At 39.8% G+C, this 11,223-nt stretch overlaps 1 long non-coding RNA gene across 1 annotated transcript; it reads left to right on the forward strand.

Annotated features, from left to right (window-relative positions):
* Nucleotides 1-4,282: 4,282 nt before the first annotated feature.
* On the forward strand, nt 4,283-10,607 carry LOC139649335 (uncharacterized). The gene is made up of 3 exons (XR_011695605.1): nt 4,283-4,402; nt 9,014-9,042; nt 10,531-10,607. It is a non-coding gene; the product is annotated as an uncharacterized lncRNA (long non-coding RNA).
* The last annotated feature ends 616 nt before the right edge of the window (nt 10,608-11,223 follow it).

The raw sequence follows: 11,223 nt of genomic DNA on the forward strand, positions 1-11,223 counted from the left end.
GGTTTCATACCGTTTTTGCCACTAAATGTTGTACACTCGGAAGCTTTGCTAATCCATAGACAGTATGACTAGCTATCAATCTGTTGGTCGTGTCTGTGTTCTCCAAAGATAATGCTTGCGTAGTTACTAGGTAGCAACGACGCAGCCTGGTACTACATATCACAGCGGAAGTACAAGTGCTACGTAGTTTACTTACCCAATGCGCACTGGCTGTGCGAGAACCTCCTTGAGAGAGACAGAGAGAGGAAAAAAAGTATTTCCAAATTGTTTTATCTCTATGGTACGGAGAGCGCGCTTTGGCAAGAGCATAGAACATGAACCAACAGAACTGACAGAATGGACTCTGCCCCGAGGCAGCTAATGCTAATGTCATGTCCAGTGCTGCTTAACCTAGGGGTCAAAATAGACCAACAACTTGTAGGGTCTCGGTATAACAATAACAAGACACTAGTTTACTTTCATTAACTTGGTTCTAATGTGAGAGTAAGTTTTTAAATTTAAGTCTAAGTCTCAAATTCTGTAAGACTTATATGTTATATATAGCTAGATACAGATTTCTACTGATAAAGCTCTGGTATTGGATTAATCCATGTGACGCTATGATGTCAGGGATTTTTAGGAGGAAATAATAGGACAGTAAAAGTATCAAGTAGCCTACTGCAGGTTTGATTTGTATAGGTCTATTGTTCACATTCTGATTTCTGGGAACTTTTGTGATTGCCATTCAGTCCAAATACTCAATAAGAATAAGGTGTAGGCTACTGTCCATTAAGATCCCAACAGTCCTAACATAATATGAATATGAACTCACAAGTAAACTTCAGAGAATTAAGTTGAAGTTAAATCTGAGGTCAGGAAGTCAGGAAATTATTTGGGTTTGCAAGATGAATGAAGACATATGAAAACATAGCTATGTTAATATACATCATGTTTATAATCGCTAGCATCCTGAAATGTGAGAAAGCATTCCGCAAATGGACAGTCCACCATCCTCAAGTATTTCTGTAATCACAACATGAACCAAGTTTCAAATCCAACAGTCATACATGCCGGGATTCCCTTGGTATTAAACTAGAGTTTCAGTTCCGTCACTGACCATATAGGCTACAGAGAAGGAGACCGTGTTGTCACACAAACAAAGCCTTGCCCTCCCACTCAACTGGAGGGAGTTGATTGTAGATCTTTTATTGTTGTAAGGGGCTTTAAGTAATTCATTACCTTTATCAACCGCTATCAGTGACCAGGAGGAATTGCAACAACATTGATGAACGTATCTCCTCATAGCTCAAATGTCTTGCAATGCCAGTCGCTCATAGGTCGTAGCACCTCCTCCATCACTGAGTTGAAAATGCCAGTAGGTCCCCACCCATTGGGATTTTGTGGAAATCCCAATGGGTGGGGAGTTTTTTGTTTTGTTGTTGTTTTGAGAGAACAGGCTGAAAATTGTTTTTTGAAAGCCAGACATCTCAGCACCTGGCCAGGTAATCATTATTGAACAATAAACCTATCACCCCCTCCCACACACACACACACACACACACACAGCTATATTATGGTCATTTTGTGCTATGGGGCAGTACTTATTGCCCCATTATCTATCAACTGAAATTGGTCACAGGCCGATTTTTGGTGGGACCCACACTGCCCCACATTACGAGAGTAGCAATATGCTTTAGGCCCCAGAGTGAGATAACATGAAAATCTACTTGCTGAAATAATACATCAATAGGTAACTTATAATAATAATAACTTTATTTATATAGCACTTTTCAAAACAAAGTTACAAAGTGATTTACAGAGACAAGGAAGTAAAACAGAGATAATAAAATCAGGCAAAAGTCTGGGGTCCAGGGTCCAAGTTATTGTGCAGGTTAGATGGGAGTGAGGGTGAGGGTCTGGGATCTTTGGGGGTTTTAAGCAGGGATTTAAAAGATGACACAGACCCAGCTCATAGACAGTAGACTACATGATGCTTGCAATATCATGCAGTATTTCATATTGTCCTTGTCAGAGATACATTGGCTTTAGGACAGGAGTCTTTTAGAAGACTTATTTTTTTCAGATACTGTAAGAGAGGAAAGCCAGGAGAATCCTAGCGAAAGTGAGACCTCCATTGGGTCTCAAAATCCCCTAAATTGAAGAGAAGTGATTTCTTTGTTATTCTTTTGACATCTTTTGGACCTGTGGTTATGATCTCAGAGCCTTTCCTCCCACTCACTGCCGGGTGAATGCCTGTTCACCTCCTAATCATGGCCATATGTGTGTGTGTCTATGTGTGTGTGTGTGTGTGTGTTATGTCTAAATGAAGATATTCAGAGGATGCCCCATGATCCAACATCCTAGGTATCCAGGCATCATCCTGTCATGCAATACATAAAACTTTATCAGTTAGGCTACCAGATATCACCAGTAGCATAAGCTCCATTTCACATCATACATATCACCTCTACTTATACCATGTGTAGCTCCACATCAGTAAGAGGTGTATGCCTGTACTTCACCAGAGAAGTACATACATGAGATAATACATACATTCTGAAGAAAGTTTAAGTCTCTAAAATTCCCAGGTTTTCCTCATGTCTCTTCCCTAAAGTTTATGGTTATTATAGGCAACACAGGGATGGCATGGCTTCAAAGTGAAAGTGACCTGTGAAAGGAAGTTTGAGTGTGTGAAACTGTAGATGGAAGTATAGCTTTAGATGTGTTACGACCAAAACAATTCTTGCGAAAATAACACACCACCTGTAACTATAACACAGAGACCACAAGACCACAATAACATGTGTACACCCAGGGTTGACACACACACACAGACACACACACACACACACACACAAAACCATCAGGGGTGTGGTAAGTTTTCAACTGACTGAAGAACTAATGAGAAAGCAAAGCTTGGAAACAGACTCATTATGGTAGCAAGGGCAAGTTGATGTTTTTTTTTTTTTTTTTTTTTAAGTTATGAATATGAAGAATAGATCTTCTTCTCAAATAAATAATATTTTAAGACTCACCAGGTGTCAGGAAAATCTAATCCAGAGTGGAAACCAAGGGTTTTTCTCAGTGATTAAGGAAACCCCTCGGTACTACTTCTCCCATATGGTTTCTGTGAATATTGGCTGACTTGTTTAGTTTTCTGCGAAGTGTCTTGCCAGTATGCAACATATGCAAAAATGAAACCCTTTTTAGACTTAAGGTAGGGTGTGACAAGTTGCAACAAGGTCATTTTTAAATCAGCAAGACATAATCTTCAAGAATCTAAATGTTTATACTCACAATTGATATCAGGAGTAAAGTTTTAAAATAAAGCTTTTCTGAATGCTAGCCCACTTCTAACTGCCTGTCATTTCTATGCTTTTTCCTCATTCAGGTTCTAACTAGTTAGAACAGTTGCACACTATAGCCTGGTAAGTGAGCAGGGAACATTCCCTTCTTTGTGGTTTACTCTACAGCAAGGTAAGTGCTGTAGTAGTGATTGATCTGCTCATTAAATTTGCATTAGGTTAACTCCAAACTGTAGTTTCCTCTTTGACACCAGCACAGAGCGTTCCCACAGCCGGAGGGGACAGCCATTGCTTCATGCTCTCTCTGCTCCCTCTGCTGTCTATAATCATGACATCCCCCTCTCTTAACCCAACACACACTCTCTCACACACACACACCAACACAGCCTCTCTGTCTCTGTCTCTGTCTCTGTCTCTGTCTCTGTCTCTCTCTGTCTCTCTCTCTCTCTCTCTCTCTCTCGCTCTCTCTCTCAAATTCAAATCAGCTTTATTGGCATGACAGGAAAGAGAATACAGTGCTTCAACTGTAAATACCTCAATATCAACAATATCAACAATTCTAACAACAATGTAATCAAAAGCCATTTCACAACAATTCAATTCAATTCAGGCATTTACACATGTGGTGAACAAACCAAAGAATGGCAGCAGAGATTTGTATCATATTATATCGTATCATAGCTCTTCTCCCTCTCTCTCTCTCTCTCTCTCTCTCTCTCTCTCTCTCTCTCTCTCTCTCTCTAATACCATTCACTGTGAGTTATTCCAAACAAATTATGCCAAAAAGCAATCACACTAGAAGAATATTGCGGAAGCCAACACTGTTGTTTTTGCGCTGGTAAACGCCTCTTCCCCTCTTATCTATCCCATTCTTTAGAAAACGCATGCCAAAATGTCAGCTGAAAACAGGGAAGTGTTTTTCTTTCTGACCTCTGTTGTATGACGTCTCCATACTCCCAAATGACTCACACACACACACACACACATACACGTACTTACACGTGCTTTACAAGAAGAAAAACTCCACCTCCACTCCACCTCCTCACGCAACAAAACAAAAAACTTTAAAAAACTTCATTCAGAGTTCAGTCTGAGATACAGAGAGAGAGCGCATGATGGTAAGAGTAGAGCTCAATTTTTCTTCTTTTGTCCTCTCACTGTCTCACTGAAAATAATACATGGTGTTGTTATGGCTATGTAAGTTATTATTTGCTTAACAATATTGTTTTTAATTCATTGTTTGTCTTTCATGCATAAATGCAATTTCTATTTCTGTATGCAAGAACTACAACAGCAAGTTTAAACATAGCTTACACATTCTCTCTCATACACTCACACGACAGAGAGACAAACTGAAACTGTCTTAGCTATCGTAAACAGTCTTTACAGGAAGAGGGGAGAAGCATGGTTTCAAGTGCCTGTGCTGTTTATTACTTTATTACTGCGGCATGCAGCACACCACTGAACAACTATCTGCAATTATTTGAATAGATGAAAAACTGAAAATAAATGTCATGTAAGGTTTAAATTTATAAGTGAAGTGAACTGCGCTGCTGACATCAGATAAGCCTGCGCATCCTTATCACAAAGTCTATTTGTTCTCTGCAAAATCGGCTGTCTCACAATGTGCAACTGCCTGCTCATGAATAAAAAAGCACAGGCACTTGCTTGATTCTGAGCATGTGCTTGTGTGTTTGTCTAAGAGAGAAATAGAGAGCACAAACCAATGAGCAGAGGAAGAAGAGAGAGAGAATATTTGGGCAAGAGTGTGTGTGTGCTGCAACTGTGTGTCAGTGTCTGCTCCATGGATGTGTGAATTCTATAAATCACCACTATGAGAATGAGTTAGTGTTGACTTCATAGGTGGTTGTTTCATTTAAAGGATATCATTGCTGAGTGATCAGAATTGAAACAGTTTCTTTCTGTGGATGGCTGGAGGGATTCTAGAAGTGGCCCAGAATTTTTTTAAGCCTTACTTGTGATTATGAAAGTAACTGTCACATTATTTTCTGTTCTGTATGGGCACGATCGGGGTCCCCGATTTTGCATGTGCAACACTACACGTACCCAAGTGTAACCACAAGTAACCAACCATATGTGGAAACTGAATGCTCAAAATCACTGAAAGAGAAAAGTGTCTGCTCATGTTTTGGTTTTGGCTTGAAGAAAGTGAAGCTGGTACTGTAGGCCTACAATACCAAATTACCCTACCAAATACACCTCCACTGCCACAAGTCTCTCACCTTGCCTTGAATGAACAGTTTCACCCCGCAAAATGTTTTACACCTCTTTTCTTCTTTAACCACTGTGGGAAACAGTAAGCAGCAAATAGCTCCAACATTATGAAGACATGAAACTTGCCTGAGGCACATGGGAATGTCGTACGTATTTGGTTTTGTATCTGTCACTGCTTGCCAAAGCAAAACAATATGCTTTCATTTCCTGCCTTGACACTACTGAGCAGAGCACAGTAGGGCAGATGACTAGTACATTGTTCATGTTACATAATGTGGGAATCCCCAATCTGCACTAACTACGGCCTATTTGTTTAACGTCTTATCAGTACTATAACTATAAATAGATTGATAAAAAACAGTATGTCACTAAAGAAAGCAACCACTTAAACTTTCTTCACGTAGACCTTTAATTCATAGCACACTTAGTCATGGAAAACTCATGTTTTCTCTTTTGCAATTCTCTCAGTCTAACCCTCTGTTTCTCTCTTTGTGCAACATCATTCTCTCTCCTTTGTTCTCTTCATTCTTCAGTAAACAGCTACTCTTGCAAATCCCCTTGTGAGTCAGACACTTGCACAGACTGCAAAGGGAGATCCCACTTACTTGATGATCAGCAGCACAGCTTACTTTAAATGAGGGCTCAATTCAGTCTCACTGTTTTTTTTACGGTCTCAAATAATTGCAAATAGTCAGTGTGACTCGTATGCCTTGTATACCACATAGCTGGACATGTAGGGGTCTAATCACCTTAACCACAAAAATATGTGAATCATTCTATGTAACAGTATATCCCTTAACTACAATGACATATTACCAAGTAAATCTTTCTCCCACATATCTCTCACTATTGTGTAAAAGGGATGTCAAAACTATAGCCACCAAAAAATGAGCGTAAATCATAGTACTGATACCATACTTATGTTTTAACTTTGCTGAACCACATGAAATCGGGAAACCCATGACAAGCAAACAAATTTGAGGGCATGTCTAAATGCAGTCTCAGTTTAACCGCTCTTTCTCCATAAACTGCCTTAATGATCTTAAATCATTATTGCAAATTATTAATTTTACCCAGAAGTCCTACATCCAGGGGTACATGTGGTGTCAAGTAAGTCTAGTGCCTCCACAGTAACTAACTAGCGCAAACCTCTGCCGACGCTGAACATCATCTCCAAACGTGCAAAGCTGCAGCCTCTGTAACGGTTTATATTTGTTTATACCGTTTGTCTTCTGGGTTTGATTTTCCAACAAAATGGCACGTGAATGCAATGCTGTTTAGCAGCCAACTTGGAAGTACCAGGTGTTGGACTTTCCCACCAGCACATGGACACAGCATAATAGTGTGGCTAATGAACAAAAATAATGGCAGTAGTAATACAGTAGAAGAGTAGAAGTCGATGGATAGAAGCATGGCTGATATTCACTGCCAGCATGTAGCGCGGATTTTCAACGCATGGATGTAATATTTTGTTAAGCAAATCTCTTAGTTACAACAACGCTGTGCTGCCACAACACATCCGTGTTAACTGGTGGAGTTTTTAAAGTCAACGTAGGGTCACTCACTCCAATCATGCAGACCCACCACCCCACCTAAAGTGTTAGTGCACTTGATACAGTATGATACTCAGACAACATCTGTTCCTCTGAAATCACTTTTCCTGATACACAGCACAACATGTACAGTAATTAGATTACTATGTTGCCCCTGGGGATTTCCTCAGATTTGGTGTCTGGAAACTATGTTTTCACTCATTTGGCTTATACTAATGGTGTTTCCCCGGAAACCTTCTTTTGCATTAACATTCCTTTTCCCACGGTGTGCTAGCCAGGTCGGTTAGGCAGTCGGTCAGTCTCCTCCTTCTTCTTCTTTTTTATTTTTAACAGTTTAAACAGTCAGTCACTCATCTGCCTCTTCACTCCACTTTATTTCAGTGTGTCATAAATTTAAAAGGAAAGGAGTTTTTACACTTTTTTTTCACACTGATACACTAATTTAAACTAACATACTGATGCTTTAAAGCTGATACTTTCAGTATTGGCCCTTAGTCTATGAAACCAGGGAACGGTCTATTTCATAGTGACAAATGATTAATTCTCAGACTGTCTCCATGACTTCTCCCTGTATGCACAATGAGTCATGGGTTCTTAAAAATCATTTAAGCCTGTGTTCCAGAGGAGAGATGTATTCTCACGCTGACACCCACACAACGTGAGAATACATCATGTGAGGACCCACTAGAAAAGGTACGCCATTTTGTGCTCTGAATCACAGTTAAAGAAGTCAAGGTGTAGACCATTTCATAGAAACTGGTGATAACCTCAGACAGATGTCACTGTCAGCCTCTATGCTACAGCCTTCCCTCATACTGTTGGGAATATAGAGGGACTTTCCTCCAACCTGGTGTTTGGTGGGAACTCTTTGGGTGTTGTCCTTCAGGAAGACTATTAGATCATTTTCCTATTCTTTACTTACTTTATTTACTTACTTACTGACACTGAATGTGGAGGGCCCGCAAGATATTTTTAATTTCTCTTCCTTTTAATTTTTGTTTGTATGTGAATTCAAAAGAGAACATGTTCCTGTATGAGCTGATTTAAATAGATTATTTATTGTCCTCTTAGAGGAAATTTGTTTCCACAGGCTGTACACATACAAAAAATTTAAAACTACATCCAGCAAATACAGAGACATAGGGGGACATAGAGCCAGTCACCAAGACAACATAGCCCTACAGAGGGGGGTCACAAGAAAACATTCACAAAGAGCATAAGTCCGTTATAGATATATAGGGCAGTAATGGCAGAGGGCACAAAGCTCTTGCTGAAGCGTGCCTGTTTTACAGATCAGGGATCTGTATCTCCAGACAGATGGGAGTAGGGTGAAGCATGGGTTGGCTGGGGTCATGTGCTATGGTAAGTGCTCTACGAGTGGTGGCAGTGTCAAGAGCTGGGAGGTTGGGAGTAGGGAATGTATTTTTAGGTAATTCTGGTAGTATATCAATAAAAAAAGAGAACATGTAGCTTTCCCTACTGGCTTTGCAAATAGACAGTGCTACATTCAAATCAGGGGTGGCTTGAGAGGAAGCGAAAGGGGAATGGCTGTTACAGCCCTACAAAGGCAAAACAGCAGTAACTACTATTTTCTGTTTTAAAGGTCATAGGTCATGACTAGGGTTTAGACTTAAGGAAAATGTGAGAAACAACAATCTACCTGCTCATCATCCCAACTGCTAACTTCGAGCAAATCTCTCACTGATTAAATCCAATACAACAGGAACAGATGATTGTTGCTTATTCAATCTGTCTGCTATCACAAGTCATTTAACATTGCTGCAGGATTGTTTTATAATGAACTTGTCATGCCAACAGATTCCAGCCTGTTGAGTACACTGATTCAAGCGCTATGAAATGAAATGAAATGTAAGGAAAATCAAATGATTATGTCCTCGATCCAGTCCATCACAGTGACAACCTTGTCTATCTTTTCAACAGGTGTCAAGGAGTAAACTGCTGTGTTTTCTGTAAGTACAGCTCACGTTTGCTATTATGTCATTAAGCTTTTGAGATTGTGGCACTGCTGTTTACTGATGTTATGGCTCACGCCTAAAGTATTTGGTTTTTCTTGCCAGCACGCCTACATCTGCACTGGTTTCATGTAGAGTAAGAGATTATGTCATGGGGAGTGAAACAGCATGACAGGAAAAGCAGACTCAGAATGAAAAGGTTGAGCAATCTTGTTCAAGTCAGCATTTTGAAATGGTCATTGGGTCATTAGGTGGTGCACGTAGGATGGCTGCTATAGAACAATCAGGAATTTAGTCATGGAAATAAACGTCTGTATGATCCATGTTGTTACTATGGAGAAGAGATCAATGTTGTGCATTTCAGTGGTAGTTTTGTTGAACATTCCAGCTTTCTGAGTCACAGGCCCCGTCAGTACAAATTTCACCATAACACTAGAACCAAAACTCGGTCTAACTGTAAGTCAACCACAAAAGATTACCAGGAAAGAACCAGAAAAGTTCTTTCTACCTTTTATTTTTCTGTGTCTAGAATTTTTATTCAAAGATGCTGGTTTCAACATTGCAGACAGCAATACAGCTGGGTTCTCCCCAGAATGTTTAGTTATATATTGATTGGTTGCTACTGTGATAGTGTTAAATCATACCACTTCTGAAGTAATCCTTTATAGATTGGTTGACTGAAAGTTTTGCAAGGTGACAACATTATTCCCAAGGAGGTGGAGCCTTAGTATCACATAGTTTGGGACGTAACCTCAGAAGTAAGACTTTAACTTTATGATCCTGTATAGCTCAACAGCACTAACACTGCCTGGGTTAAGGTCCTTGTCCTAAAAATGTTTGAAATCAAAGTTGACCCAAAGTATCTCAAAGGATTATGATATTGAGAAGAATTGAGATTCCTTGTTCCTGCTTTAGTCCAAACAGCACTCAAACCTTGAGGAGACAGAACCTTGAGACAGTTGGCAGTCCTTTCACCATTAGAAAGAAAGACTGTGGGTGACACAGGAGAGAAACCTCAGGCAGATTTGATGCTCAGCCAGTAGGGGCTGTATGGCTCTACAGACCTATTAACCAATTAACCTTTTAACCTAACCTATTAACTGTCTCTGAGAGCAGAAAAGACAGTTTAAAAGTATTGCTTTTGTCGTGATGTAATTTACTGAGGGTTGAACTAAGAGTGTGTGTTCAAAATGGTTAATGTGCTTCTGTAAAGTCAGGTAAGCAACTATGTCAGTGTGTGTGAGTGTGTGTGTGTGTGTGTGAGAGAGAGAGAGAGAGGGGGGGGGGGGGGGGGTTAGCTAGCTATACCTAATAGAAGACAAAATAGGAAGCCTATAATATAATAATAATAAGAGAGAGAGAGAGTGTTTGTGCGTTCCTGTTTGGCTGCCTGCCTAAATGTGTTTATAAATGTCTCTGTGTGTGCACCCTGGTTGCCTGTGTAACCATGTCAACAAATACCTAATTTGACTGTTGTCTTCCAAGAAACCCCAGGTGCCCCTCCCAGGTGTTGGCTTGGCTGGTTTTGACTCTGACGTTATACTTGTCCCTATCTATCGCAGGTAAGAAGTTACTTCCTACTAGTGACATCAGTGTCAGAAACTCACCTTGATCTTATCTTAACAGCTCATTGAAACCTGTTGTTTACCTGAATAGAAAGTTTTTATGTGGTTGTTGATGTTATGACACAATCTAAACAATATAGGTAATCTTTGAGGCATTGTCACCGTTATTAGACAGTGATCCACCAGGATTTTAAACCTAATCTAACCTAATTGAATTTTACATTTGTAGGGCCATCAAATCTTGCCCAAACCTTGTAGATCATGTCCATGCCATCATTAAGACAAAAACCAGTTAGTACAGTAGGCCTACAGTAAGTATTAAGAGTGAACTATTGTTGATTATATTTGAGGTTGTTGTAAAATGGTTGAACATGGAGGCCATGAAACACCCATAATCAAAAACATTCTCTTTTTCTGCCACCTTTGCTGTGAAATCCATATTATATTCAAGGTGACAATAAGAAGCACAAAGCTCTAAGCTCACTGTTAGCTCACTTTTGATGGTATTTTTGGTGTATAGAAACTATTAATCATGGAAGGGACACCACAAGTATTGAGGTTCAGATAAAAAAGGAAAGGGCAAGCAGGCTGAAGAGGAACTGAGATTAGTCTA

This window comes from Centroberyx affinis, unplaced genomic scaffold (assembly GCF_046629955.1).
Source record: "Centroberyx affinis isolate AG114_WGS23_722 - 3 ecotype Tasmania unplaced genomic scaffold, CSIRO-AGI_Caff_v1 ptg001330l_1, whole genome shotgun sequence".
Classification (NCBI taxonomy): domain Eukaryota; kingdom Metazoa; phylum Chordata; class Actinopteri; order Beryciformes; family Berycidae; genus Centroberyx; species Centroberyx affinis.